The 14,314-nt window shown below is 46.3% G+C and overlaps 4 non-coding genes and 2 pseudogenes across 4 annotated transcripts; all 6 read left to right on the top strand.

The window, feature by feature from the left end:
- Positions 1–337: 337 nt before the first annotated feature.
- Positions 338–539, top strand: LOC142677594 (U2 spliceosomal RNA; annotated as a pseudogene).
- A 1,272-nt stretch (positions 540–1,811) lies between these two features.
- LOC142677236 (U2 spliceosomal RNA) lies at positions 1,812–2,002 on the top strand. Its single transcript, XR_012852276.1, has one exon. It is a non-coding gene; the product is annotated as a U2 spliceosomal RNA (small nuclear RNA).
- A 1,272-nt stretch (positions 2,003–3,274) lies between these two features.
- On the top strand, positions 3,275–3,465 carry LOC142677235 (U2 spliceosomal RNA). The gene has a single exon (XR_012852275.1). It is a non-coding gene; the product is annotated as a U2 spliceosomal RNA (small nuclear RNA).
- Positions 3,466–10,304: 6,839 nt separating this feature from the next.
- LOC142677605 (U2 spliceosomal RNA) lies at positions 10,305–10,479 on the top strand (annotated as a pseudogene).
- Positions 10,480–11,732: 1,253 nt separating this feature from the next.
- Positions 11,733–11,923, top strand: LOC142677234 (U2 spliceosomal RNA). Its single transcript, XR_012852274.1, has one exon. It is a non-coding gene; the product is annotated as a U2 spliceosomal RNA (small nuclear RNA).
- A 1,118-nt stretch (positions 11,924–13,041) lies between these two features.
- Positions 13,042–13,232, top strand: LOC142677233 (U2 spliceosomal RNA). The gene has a single exon (XR_012852273.1). It is a non-coding gene; the product is annotated as a U2 spliceosomal RNA (small nuclear RNA).
- Positions 13,233–14,314: the final 1,082 nt, after the last annotated feature.

Here is a 14,314-nt window from a genome sequence, read left to right as displayed (position 1 = left end):
GCCCTACCCCGGATCAAAAAAGTATAGCATGGAAGACGATGAACTGCGCAAAAGAAGCTCTTTGGAAGGCCAGGAACATCCTGATTTTTAAGCATGATGTTTTAGCAATTGATGACGTTTTAGGACTTTGTTTTAGTGATATGTATATGTACTATTTATTAGATAAAAAAAGGAATGCCACCCTTTCAAGAAAATGGTTTGTGAGAGACTGGAACTCCAATATCTAATGTTTCACCACCATGTCCCTTTTATGGATTTTAATGTAAATTGAATTTTTCTTGTTGTTTTTATTCAATGTAAAAAGTGGAAATTATTGTAAATTGTACTTTTTTATAATAAATCATTGACACCCCCGCGAGGGGGTAGCCAACTGAAAAAAAAAAAAATCTGTTCTTATCAGTTTAATATCTGATACGTCCCCTATCTGGGGACCATATATTAAATGGATTTTTAGAACAGGGAGATGGAAATAGAGCTTGCTCTGTCCACTCCACGCATTGACCTGGTATTGCAGTATTTCCAGGACCGGTGCACCCTTTCCTTATGTGTTTACTAAAATCAGATTCCAAAAGTGCTTTTTGTGTTTGCCATTGTTTTTGTCTTTCGGATGGGATCTCCCCTTTTAATCCCATTATTTCAACACCTGTTGGACAATGCATTTGTACAGTCATGTGTGATAATGAGCTAATTTATTAAATGCAATTAATTAATACATTGCCACCTCTTGTTTTGTGTCGTCTGTGTTTCTGTGTTTCCGGCATTTCACATTGGAACAGCTCATTCACCTTCCTTGTCTTCTCTCCGCCCTCCCTCCTAGGTAGGTTAAAGAGCTGCACCTGAGCCAGCCACTGATTGATGCAGCACCATAGTCAAATAGTGGAGTGGAGTAGGGGAACAGCAAACAGCCATTAAAGCAGCCAGCCCGCCCGCCCGCCCGTCACAATGGACCTACCTGTGTACACTAGATGGATGTGATGGAATGTACTGTGGTCCCTACATTTCAAGAAGAAGTAAGAATTGCAGTTGCAACAAACCCTTGCTTGCCTACAAAGAGAGCAGCAATTTGGATTTGTTACTATGTTACCTGGAAGAATAACAAACTGTGCAAGGATGGAGGTTGTAGGAGCAAGGAGAACAAGTTGTCTGTAAAGTTGGTGGATGCCTATTTTCCATTTTGCAGTCCCTTGTCTCCCTCTTGTGGCCTCCTGGAGGCAACTAGCTGTGCAAAAAAAAGACAGCCTGGGGGCCGGCTGTTGCAGTGTTGCCCTCTCAGGCAACACTGAGTGACTGACTGAGCCGCACCGTCTTATATAAAGTTCAGACGGAACTTTGCACGTGTCATAGTGGAGACCTCAGGAGCCAGAGCCAGCTTTCTGACATCATAATGGGGCCTCAGAGATAAAAGCCTGGGCCCAGGCAGTGTTGGTCAGTGCTGCTCAGCAGGCAGCACTGGACTGGATTAAAGCTGATACAAGGTGTGAAAGGAGAAGGGGTGGCAGTGGGCATGCACTTACTGCTGCTGGTGCTGCTGCTGCTGCTGCCAGTGTTTGCACGGCAGGAGGGCATTTGGGCATTGCCAGGAAGGCGTTTTTATGTCGATTCCTCCTCTTTCAGCACTGCATTGTGGTGCAAGCAAAAGAAGCAAATCCTGTCTTGCTTCCTCTCCGGCCTTTATTCACCTCCCGCTTAGTAGCTGTGAGTGTGTGTGAGCCTGCAGGGCCCCATGGAATTGCCTAGGAGTAGGCTGAATCGCTGCAAGGGGTGAACAGCAGTATTGGGCAGGCTCGGTCAACGCGCGGCCCGTTCGGGTTATCGCTTCTCGGCCTTTTGGCTAAGATCAAGTGTAGTATCTGTTCTTATCAGTTTAATATCTGATACGTCCCCTATCTGGGGACCATATATTAAATGGATTTTTAGAACAGGGAGATGGAAATAGAGCTTGCTCTGTCCACTCCACGCATTGACCTGGTATTGCAGTATTTCCAGGACCGGTGCACCCTTTCCTTATGTGTTTACTAAAATCAGATTCCAAAAGTGCTTTTTGTGTTTGCCATTGTTTTTGTCTTTCGGATGGGATCTCCCCTTTTAATCCCATTATTTCAACACCTGTTGGACAATGCATTTGTACAGTCATGTGTGATAATGAGCTAATTTATTAAATGCAATTAATTAATACATTGCCACCTCTTGTTTTGTGTCGTCTGTGTTTCTGTGTTTCCGGCATTTCACATTGGAACAGCTCATTCACCTTCCTTGACTTCTCTCCGCCCTCCCTCCTAGGTAGGTTAAAGAGCTGCACCTGAGCCAGCCACTGATTGATGCAGCACCATGGTCAAATAGTGGAGTGGAGTAGGGGAACAGCAAACAGCCATTAAAGCAGCCAGCCCGCCCGCCCGCCCGTCACAATGGACCTACCTGTGTACACTAGATGGATGTGATGGAATGTACTGTGGTCCCTACATTTCAAGAAGAAGTAAGAATTGCAGTTGCAACAAATCCTTGCTTGCCTACAAAGAGAGCAGCAATTTGGATTTGTTACTATGTTACCTGGAAGAATAACAAACTGTGCAAGGATGGAGGTTGTAGGAGCAAGGAGAACAAGTTGTCTGTAAAGTTGGTGGATGCCTATTTTCCATTTTGCAGTCCCTTGTCTCCCTCTTGTGGCCTCCTGGAGGCAACTAGCTGTGCAAAAAAAAGACAGCCTGGGGGCCGGCTGTTGCAGTGTTGCCCTCTCAGGCAACACTGAGTGACTGACTGAGCCGCACCGTCTTATATAAAGTTCAGACGGAACTTTGCACGTGTCATAGTGGAGACCTCAGGAGCCAGAGCCAGCTTTCTGACATCATAATGGGGCCTCAGAGATAAAAGCCTGGGCCCAGGCAGTGTTGGTCAGTGCTGCTCAGCAGGCAGCACTGGACTGGATTAAAGCTGATACAAGGTGTGAAAGGAGAAGGGGTGGCAGTGGGCATGCACTTACTGCTGCTGCTGCTGCTGCTGCTGCTGCCAGTGTTTGCACGGCAGGAGGGCATTTGGGCGTTGCCAGGAAGGCGTTTTTATGTCGATTCCTCCTCTTTCAGCACTGCATTGTGGTGCAAGCAAAAGAAGCAAATCCTGTCTTGCTTCCTCTCCGGCCTTTATTCACCTCCCGCTTAGTAGCTGTGAGTGTGTGTGAGCCTGCAGGGCCCCATGGAATTGCCTAGGAGTAGGCTGAATCGCTGCAAGGGGTGAACAGCAGTATTGGGCAGGCTCGGTCAACGCGCGGCCCGTTCGGGTTATCGCTTCTCGGCCTTTTGGCTAAGATCAAGTGTAGTATCTGTTCTTATCAGTTTAATATCTGATACGTCCCCTATCTGGGGACCATATATTAAATGGATTTTTAGAACAGGGAGATGGAAATAGAGCTTGCTCTGTCCACTCCACGCATTGACCTGGTATTGCAGTATTTCCAGGACCGGTGCACCCTTTCCTTATGTGTTTACTAAAATCAGATTCCAAAAGTGCTTTTTGTGTTTGCCATTGTTTTTGTCTTTCGGATGGGATCTCCCCTTTTAATCCCATTATTTCAACACCTGTTGGACAATGCATTTGTACAGTCATGTGTGATAATGAGCTAATTTATTAAATGCAATTAATTAATACATTGCCACCTCTTGTTTTGTGTCGTCTGTGTTTCTGTGTTTCCGGCATTTCACATTGGAACAGCTCATTCACCTTCCTTGTCTTCTCTCCGCCCTCCCTCCTAGGTAGGTTAAAGAGCTGCACCTGAGCCAGCCACTGATTGATGCAGCACCATAGTCAAATAGTGGAGTGGAGTAGGGGAACAGCAAACAGCCATTAAAGCAGCCAGCCCGCCCGCCCGTCACAATGGACCTACCTGTGTACACTTGATGGATGTGATGGAATGTACTGTGGTCCCTACATTTCAAGAAGAAGTAAGAATTGCAGTTGCAACAAACCCTTGCTTGCCTACAAAGAGAGCAGCAATTTGGATTTGTTACTATGTTACCTGGAAGAATAACAAACTGTGCAAGGATGGAGGTTGTAGGAGCAAGGAGAACAAGTTGTCTGTAAAGTTGGTGGATGCCTATTTTCCATTTTGCAGTCCCTTGTCTCCCTCTTGTGGCCTCCTGGAGGCAACTAGCTGTGCAAAAAAAAGACAGCCTGGGGGCCGGCTGTTGCAGTGTTGCCCTCTCAGGCAACACTGAGTGACTGACTGAGCCGCACCGTCTTATATAAAGTTCAGACGGAACTTTGCACGTGTCATAGTGGAGACCTCAGGAGCCAGAGCCAGCTTTCTGACATCATAATGGGGCCTCAGAGATAAAAGCCTGGGCCCAGGCAGTGTTGGTCAGTGCTGCTCAGCAGGCAGCACTGGACTGGATTAAAGCTGATACAAGGTGTGAAAGGAGAAGGGGTGGCAGTGGGCATGCACTTACTGCTGCTGCTGCTGCTGCTGCTGCTGCTGCTGCCAGTGTTTGCACGGCAGGAGGGCATTTGGGCGTTGCCAGGAAGGCGTTTTTATGTCGATTCCTCCTCTTTCAGCACTGCATTGTGGTGCAAGCAAAAGAAGCAAATCCTGTCTTGCTTCCTCTCCGGCCTTTATTCACCTCCCGCTTAGTAGCTGTGAGTGTGTGTGAGCCTGCAGGGCCCCATGGAATTGCCTAGGAGTAGGCTGAATCGCTGCAAGGGGTGAACAGCAGTATTGGGCTGGCTCGGTCAACGCGCGGCCCGTTCGGGTTATCGCTTCTCGGCCTTTTGGCTAAGACCAAGTGTATTTATACAGGAGGTTTTGTCAGAAGGTGCCTGGGGTACCCGGCTACTTGGCCTGGGGGGATCGTCACAGGTTTATCGCCTTGACTTCACCCCCCTGCAGCTATTGGGTAGTCGGACTAGTCCTCAGGCAACGAGAAGGGATCACTAGGCGGACGGCTTGCGCCGGACGGCCTAGAAGGGCGAATCCTTGTCGGGACAAGCTGAAAATGCCGTTTGCGTACGGATTCGTGACTGGGGAAACCCAGTTGCGACAATCTATCCGGATTGAGGTCGAGGAGAAACATCGCCAGCGGAAGAACCTGAAGTTCATAGTAGGGGAAATCCTGCTTGGCTTCTTCGGCCTCAGACGGGAGAACATCCTGTGTCTTAATGACCAGGAAGGCCGCGGACGATATACCATCTCCTTTTGTACCGCGGCCTGCTGCGACACCATCTGTGCAGCCCTGTCTGGTGCGGACCAGACAGAAGAGCGCCTGGACGGGCTCTATTTCGCATTCCTCTACGGGGAGGAATCTATTCCACTTGTCGTGGTGATGCACAGCCCGTTTGTCCCTGCCAGGGACATTGAGATCTTTCTTGGGCGATACTGTCGAGAAATCCACTTCAGCCATGAAGTTAAAAATGCGGAAGGCTTCTGGAATGGAAAGCGGAAGTATTTTGTGAAATTCTTCCAAGACCCAAATGGCATACGAGGCTTTATACATCCGCCAGCCAACTTTGCCATTGGGAGGAACCGGGGATATCTCTTTTACCCCCAGATGCCTCGGTTCTGCTGGAACTGCCAGTCGTATGGACATACGAAAGACGCATGCAGTGAGGGTCATGTCATACGCTGTAATAAATGTGGAGGCCTTGGGCACGTGGCCTCCAAATGCAGTTCCAGCACCATGTGTAACCTGTGCGGGGAGACAGGACACATGTACAAAGAATGTCCAAAGAGAACGCAGTCATTGAGGGGTGAACCCAAACCTGGGCCACCCCGACCGGGGCCAGGGCAGCAGCCTGCAACAGGTGCGGGCACTGCTGGTAATGCCCCGGGACCCACCGAAGGGTCAGGGCCAATACCCTCCGGGCCACGTGTGGAGGGTGGTCCTAGGGATTCCAAGGGGGCCGAGCAGGGCTGTTCTAGCTCTGTAATGAAGGCCCCAAGCTCCAACCCGGAGCCGGTCGGCAAAAAGTCTCGCCGGTCCTCGATACCCACAAAAGGGGACTGGACAGAGACGGCGGCTGGTGAAGAGCCAAATAAGGAGTCCAGACGTAGGGGCTCCTTGCGGGATACCCCAAGCACCAGCCGCCGCCGATCGGCCGGGCAGCTAGAGTCGGTCCCTCTTGTCACGCCAATAGAGGGTCGGATGCTGACGGCTTTAGATGCAGTAGGCGGAATGATAAGGAAGAAGGAAGGGACCTCACAGGCTCCTGAGCAACCCAAGACGACCAGCGATCCGGAGGAACCTGTAGCCGCACCTGAGGTAGCAGTGGCCGGAGATCGTGACGGAGATGACATCAGCCAGGAGACCGAGGTGACGTCGAGTGAGGAGGACGAGGACGAGACGACGATGGATTTATCCAGTACGGGGAAGAGGTCAAGAGAGGAGGAGGTGTCTACAATAAAGAGGAAAACGTTATGCCGCAGTTCGGACGAAAGCGAGTTCAGGGGAAGGGTCGGGTCGAAACATCTGTCCGGCTCTGACCCTGTGAACATCGTGGAGTTCGCGTCCCCGGATGCGGGGCAGCCTGACTCCCAGAGTATATCGGAGTCGGGCTCCTCAGAAGTGGACACTGACTCTCCATAAACTATGCCTTGTAGTACCCTAAAATTCTCCTCACTGAATGTGAGGTCCCTAAAGAGCCCTGTTCGCAGGGCTGCTTTGTTTTCTTACCTTGAGACTATGGACTTTGATTTTTGCCTACTGCAGGAGTGTGGAATCCCTAACAGCATGGACTATATGGATCTAAAACAAGATTGGAAGCTGGGCCCTTCGGTGTGGTCTGGAGCCAATGACTGTCGTTCTACAGGTGTGGGATTACTCTGCCGTGGCCATTTTATTTCTATACAAAATGTGATTGAGATTATGCCCGGCAGAGCTGTTTTAACCCACCTGCACATTAATGGACTTTTAATTCGTATTTTAAATGTGTATGCCCCTCCTGACAAACAGGAGCGGGCAGAACTTTTTAATATTTTACCACTGTTTTGTGTTGGGTCTGCCCCCCTGCTGGTAGGGGGTGATTTTAACTGCATAAGAGAAGGAGAGTGCCGGCAGGGGGGTGATGCAAATAGGAAAGACCACACTACCTACCTGCTCAAAAATTTTATTGATGATTTTAAATTACGCGATTGCTGGAAGGATCTCTTGCCAGGAGACGCAGGCGCCACATGGTCTAATGGAAGAGTGAGCTCCAGAATCGATTTTATTTTTGCCTCCCATGATTTTACCCCTCAAAAATGCATGCTTTTAAATAACATCTTTTCAGATCATAAACTCCTAAATGTGTCTCTGGAGCTGGAGGGAGAGCAAAAAGTAAGTAAGGGCCTCTGGAGGTTGAACACCACGCTCCTGGAGGACCCTGAAATTAAAAATGAGTTTGTGCGGACCTACCAGTGCTGGCAATTACAGAGAAAACCCCACGGGACCATGCTGCACTGGTGGGAGGGCATTAAACCAAAAATTAAATTATTTTTTATCCGAGCAGGTAGGAAGAAAGCCAGAGAAAAGAAACAGTGGTTTTATGTTCTTAATAAGCGTCTACATGTGCTTTTTAAATTGAAGGATGTTGGGTTTGATGTGGATTCTGATATTTTAAACTTAAAAGCTGAAATAAAAAAATGTCTTGATGATAAAGGTAAACAAATAATTTTTAACTCCCACGTGAAGCATCTAGAAGAAGACGAGAAGTGCTCCCGATTCTTTTTTAAAAAGGTAAACGACAAAAGAGACGCTATTTTAAACCTAGAAGGGGAGACTTCCGTGGGAGGAATGTTAAAGGCAGCTTTTAATTTTTACCAACTCCTTTTTAGTAAAAAAGCCATTGATGAATCCTTTTTAAATCATGCTCTTAACTCCCTTGATTTTAAGTTAGATACTTTGGACCAGGAGGTTTTATCCCGGGATCTTAATTTGGAGGAACTTTTATTTGTTTTTAAAAGTTTTTCAGCGGGAAAGGCCCCTGGGGAGGATGGGTTGCCTATTGAATTTTATCTAACATTTTGGGATGTTTTAAAAGAGGATATGATTTTATTATATAAAGAGGCTTTTATTGTAGAAGAGCTGCCCCCTTCTTGGAGAAGGGGGATTGTGTCCCTAATTTTTAAAAATAAGGGTGGAAAGGACCAGCTCAAAAATTGGCGCCCGATTACGCTTTTAAATGTAGATTATAAAATTTTAGCCAAACTGATAGCGGTCCGTTTTAAACCTTTTATCAGTAAATTAATCCACCCAAATCAGGTCTGTGGGGTACCTGGTAGATCTATCACTGAGTCCCTTAATATTTTAAGAGATGTTATTTGGTATTTTAAAGATCGAGGCCAAAACCTTGCTATTTTATCCCTTGATTTTGAAAAGGCCTTTGATAGAGTGTCCCATGAGTTCCTTTTTATGGTGCTTAAAAAAATGGCGGTGCCTGATTTTATTATAAGTCGTGTTATGCTTTTATATCGGTCCTGTTTTAGTGAGATTTCTATAAATGGATTTTTAACTAGTGGTGTTCCTCTTTTATCTGGAGTCAAGCAAGGGTGCCCATTGTCTCCCCTACTATTTATTTGCGCAATGGAGCCCCTTTTAGCCATGCTCAGGAACGATAAAGTTATTAGAGGCGCCCCAATACCTGGTGGGAGGGGCAACCAAGTAAAGGTATTAAGCTACATGGATGATGTGACAATTCTGTGCCCCGATTCATCATCCATGAGGAGGGCGCTGAGGAACACCACCTTTTTCTGCGAGGCTTCTGGTTTTAAACTTAACATTGATAAATGTGAGTGTTTTAACATAGGAGGCTGGGATTCCTCCCTGACCCCAGGAGTCAGAATGCAGAAGGACCAGATTAAAATTTTAGGGATTGTTTTTAATCAGGCGAACAATGGGACCTCTAACTGGGACTCAGTGATAGCAAAAATAGAGAAGAAGGTTTTAATGTGGAATCTTAGGAGCCTCACGATGGAGGGGAAAATTTTAATCATAAAAATGATTTTAATCCCAATAATGCTCTATGTGGCCATGGTTTTCCCTCCATCCATTTTATATATTAAAAAGCTAACACGCATTTGTTTTATGTTTCTGTGGGGCTCCAAGATGGAAAAATTAAAACGTGATTTTATGTATAAAGGTAAAGACAATGGCGGGAGAGATGTTCCTAACCTTTTTACATTTTTTTATATCAAATATTTCTGCTTCTGTTTTAAAATGTTTAAATCCGATGGCATTTTTAGCTGCTTTTTAAAATACGCAGCGGGCATGGTTTTTAAACGTTGGGCTCGTATCTCCCTAAATTCTCCTGTGCTTCTGTGTCCCCCAAAACACTATGTGGTGCTAGAAAAGACTGTTAGGCTCCTGAGCCTCCAAGAATTGGAGCCTGACATATTGGGGGACCAGAGGAAGGTGTCAGTGGCGTGCAGACACGGAGAAGAGACAGTGGCAGTGTCCAATTTCTCGCAGGCAAGGTCCAAACAAGTGTGGCGAAATGTCTTTGGAAAATATCTTGCAAATGTGCATAAGGACCTTGCCTGGGCAATCGTCCACCAGTGCCTCCCTACACGTGCATTCCAACATAGGCGAGGACTGGTGGCGAGAGCCAAGTGCCCACGAGATAGGTGCGGGAATGATGAAACAATAATGCACTTGTTCTGGAACTGCCACTATGCACAGGAGGTATGGAGGAAAGCAGGCCTTTTACTAAAATGGATCTGTGGTCTTAAAGATTTTAAGTACGAATACGTTTTTTATGGCCTTTTTACCTGCCCATCATTCAGACAGCAGATGATCTGCTGGATGATTATTAATTGTTTTAAAAATGCCATCTGGAAGGTTAGGAACATTCTTCTTTTTAAACGTGATTTTATTGACATTACAGACTGTGTCAAGATTGCGCTAAGTGAGCTGTATGTATACTACCTCAGAGACAAAAAAAATCTAGGAGCAAAAGAAGCGGCATCCATGTGGTGTCTGTCTCTGTGGAACACGATTACCATGTAAATAATTTATGTATTTGTAATTGTGATTTTACTGCTTGTTTTATCCTGCCATTGTCATATTTTTAAAGAAACCTTCTTCTCGTTAAAAATTTATTGCTTTTATCATTTTAATGAAATGTATTAAAAATAAACATTTTATTACTGAATTTATTCTACAAAAAGGTTTTAATGAAATGAATTAAAAAACATTTTGTTACTGAATTTTATTAAAGAAAAATGTACAAACAAATAATTTATTACAGATTTGTATTACACAAAAATTATTTTATGAAATGTACAACAAGCATTTTATTACTGAATTTTATTTTATGAAAATGTATTCTCTGTATATATATATGTGTCAATAAAATTTTGTTGAAACCTTATCTGTTCTTATCAGTTTAATATCTCATACGTCCCCTATCTGGGGACCATATATTAAATGGATTTTTAGAACAGGGAGATGGAAATAGAGCTTGCTCTGTCCACTCCACGCATTGACCTGGTATTGCAGTATTTCCAGGACCGGTGCACCCTTTCCTTATGTGTTTACTAAAATCAGATTCCAAAAGTGCTTTTTGTGTTTGCCATTGTTTTTGTCTTTCGGATGGGATCTCCCCTTTTAATCCCATTATTTCAACACCTGTTGGACAATGCATTTGTACAGTCATGTGTGATAATGAGCTAATTTATTAAATGCAATTAATTAATACATTGCCACCTCTTGTTTTGTGTCGTCTGTGTTTCTGTGTTTCCGGCATTTCACATTGGAACAGCTCATTCACCTTCCTTGTCTTCTCTCCGCCCTCCCTCCTAGGTAGGTTAAAGAGCTGCACCTGAGCCAGCCACTGATTGATGCAGCACCATAGTCAAATAGTGGAGTGGAGTAGGGGAACAGCAAACAGCCATTAAAGCAGCCAGCCCGCCCGCCCGTCACAATGGACCTACCTGTGTACACTAGATGGATGTGATGGAATGTACTGTGGTCCCTACATTTCAAGAAGAAGTAAGAATTGCAGTTGCAACAAACCCTTGCTTGCCTACAAAGAGAGCAGCAATTTGGATTTGTTACTATGTTACCTGGAAGAATAACAAACTGTGCAAGGATGGAGGTTGTAGGAGCAAGGAGAACAAGTTGTCTGTAAAGTTGGTGGATGCCTATTTTCCATTTTGCAGTCCCTTGTCTCCCTCTTGTGGCCTCCTGGAGGCAACTAGCTGTGCAAAAAAAAGACAGCCTGGGGGCCGGCTGTTGTAGTGTTGCCCTCTCAGGCAACACTGAGTGACTGACTGAGCCGCACCGTCTTATATAAAGTTCAGACGGAACTTTGCACGTGTCATAGTGGAGACCTCAGGAGCCAGAGCCTGCTTTCTGACATCATAATGGGGCCTCAGAGATAAAAGCCTGGGCCCATGCAGTGTTGGTCAGTGCTGCTCAGGAGGCAGCACTGGACTGGATTAAAGCTGATACAAGGTGTGAAAGGAGAAGGGGTGGCAGTGGGCATGCACTTACTGCTGCTGCTGCCAGTGTTTGCACGGCAGGAGGGCATTTGGGCGTTGCCAGGAAGGCGTTTTTATGTCCATTCCTCCTCTTTCAGCACTGCATTGTGGTGCAAGCAAAAGAAGCAAATCCTGTCTTGCTTCCTCTCCGGCCTTTATTCACCTCCCGCTTAGTAGCTGTGAGTGTGTGTGAGCCTGCAGGGCCCCATGGAATTGCCTAGGAGTAGGCTGAATCGCTGCAAGGGGTGAACAGCAGTATTGGGCAGGCTCGGTCAACGCGCGGCCCGTTCGGGTTATCGCTTCTCGGCCTTTTGGCTAAGATCAAGTGTAGTATCTGTTCTTATCAGTTTAATATCTGATACGTCCCCTATCTGGGGACCATATATTAAATGGATTTTTAGAACAGGGAGATGGAAATAGAGCTTGCTCTGTCCACTCCACGCATTGACCTGGTATTGCAGTATTTCCAGGACCGGTGCACCCTTTCCTTATGTGTTTACTAAAATCAGATTCCAAAAGTGCTTTTTGTGTTTGCCATTGTTTTTGTCTTTCGGATGGGATCTCCCCTTTTAATCCCATTATTTCAACACCTGTTGGACAATGCATTTGTACAGTCATGTGTGATAATGAGCTAATTTATTAAATGCAATTAATTAATACATTGCCACCTCTTGTTTTGTGTCGTCTGTGTTTCTGTGTTTCCGGCATTTCACATTGGAACAGCTCATTCACCTTCCTTGTCTTCTCTCCGCCCTCCCTCCTAGGTAGGTTAAAGAGCTGCACCTGAGCCAGCCACTGATTGATGCAGCACCATAGTCAAATAGTGGAGTGGAGTAGGGGAACAGCAAACAGCCATTAAAGCAGCCAGCCCGCCCGCCCGCCCGTCACAATGGACCTACCTGTGTACACTAGATGGATGTGATGGAATGTACTGTGGTCCCTACATTTCAAGAAGAAGTAAGAATTGCAGTTGCAACAAACCCTTGCTTGCCTACAAAGAGAGCAGCAATTTGGATTTGTTACTATGTTACCTGGAAGAATAACAAACTGTGCAAGGATGGAGGTTGTAGGAGCAAGGAGAACAAGTTGTCTGTAAAGTTGGTGGATGCCTATTTTCCATTTTGCAGTCCCTTGTCTCCCTCTTGTGGCCTCCTGGAGGCAACTAGCTGTGCAAAAAAAAGACAGCCTGGGGGCCGGCTGTTGCAGTGTTGCCCTCTCAGGCAACACTGAGTGACTGACTGAGCCGCACCGTCTTATATAAAGTTCAGACGGAACTTTGCACGTGTCATAGTGGAGACCTCAGGAGCCAGAGCCAGCTTTCTGACATCATAATGGGGCCTCAGAGATAAAAGCCTGGGCCCAGGCAGTGTTGGTCAGTGCTGCTCAGCAGGCAGCACTGGACTGGATTAAAGCTGATACAAGGTGTGAAAGGAGAAGGGGTGGCAGTGGGCATGCACTTACTGCTGCTGCTGCTGCTGCCAGTGTTTGCACGGCAGGAGGGCATTTGGGTGTTGCCAGGAAGGCATTTTTATGTCGATTCCTCCTCTTTCAGCACTGCATTGTGGTGCAAGCAAAAGAAGCAAAACGCGCGGCACGTTCGGGTTATCGCTTCTCGGCCTTTTGGCTAAGATCAAGTGTAGTATCTGTTCTTATCAGTTTAATATCTGATACGTCCCCTATCTGGGGACCATATATTAAATGGATTTTTAGAACAGGGAGATGGAAATAGAGCTTGCTCTGTCCACTCCACGCATTGACCTGGTATTGCAGTATTTCCAGGACCGGTGCACCCTTTCCTTATGTGTTTACTAAAATCAGATTCCAAAAGTGCTTTTTGTGTTTGCCATTGTTTTTGTCTTTCGGATGGGATCTCCCCTTTTAATCCCATTATTTCAACACCTGTTGGACAATGCATTTGTACAGTCATGTGTGATAATGAGCTAATTTATTAAATGCAATTAATTAATACATTGCCACCTCTTGTTTTGTGTCGTCTGTGTTTCTGTGTTTCCGGCATTTCACATTGGAACAGCTCATTCACCTTCCTTGTCTTCTCTCCGCCCTCCCTCCTAGGTAGGTTAAAGAGCTGCACCTGAGCCAGCCACTGATTGATGCAGCACCATAGTCAAATAGTGGAGTGGAGTAGGGGAACAGCAAACAGCCATTAAAGCAGCCAGCCAGCCCGCCCGCCCGCCCGCCCGTCACAATGGACCTACCTGTGTACACTAGATGGATGTGATGGAATGTACTGTGGTCCCTACATTTCAAGAAGAAGTAAGAATTGCAGTTGCAACAAACCCTTGCTTGCCTACAAAGAGAGCAGCAATTTGGATTTGTTACTATGTTACCTGGAAGAATAACAAACTGTGCAAGGATGGAGGTTGTAGGAGCAAGGAGAACAAGTTGTCTGTAAAGTTGGTGGATGCCTATTTTCCATTTTGCAGTCCCTTGTCTCCCTCTTGTGGCCTCCTGGAGGCAACTAGCTGTGCAAAAAAAAGACAGCCTGGGGGCCGGCTGTTGCAGTGTTGCCCTCTCAGGCAACACTGAGTGACTGACTGAGCCGCACCGTCTTATATAAAGTTCAGACGGAACTTTGCACGTGTCATAGTGGAGACCTCAGGAGCCAGAGCCAGCTTTCTGACATCATAATGGGGCCTCAGAGATAAAAGCCTGGGCCCAGGCAGTGTTGGTCAGTGCTGCTCAGCAGGCAGCACTGGACTGGATTAAAGCTGATACAAGGTGTGAAAGGAGAAGGGGTGGCAGTGGGATGCACTTACTGCTGCTGCTGCTGCTGCTGCTGCTGCCAGTGTTTGCACGGCAGGAGGGCATTTGGGCGTTGCCAGGAAGGCGTTTTTATGTCCATTCCTCCTCTTTCAG

The sequence above is a fragment of the Rhinoderma darwinii genome (genome assembly GCF_050947455.1).
Source record: "Rhinoderma darwinii isolate aRhiDar2 chromosome 2 unlocalized genomic scaffold, aRhiDar2.hap1 SUPER_2_unloc_31, whole genome shotgun sequence".
NCBI lineage: Eukaryota > Metazoa > Chordata > Amphibia > Anura > Rhinodermatidae > Rhinoderma > Rhinoderma darwinii.
This window is presented reverse-complemented; position numbering and strand designations above follow the sequence as displayed.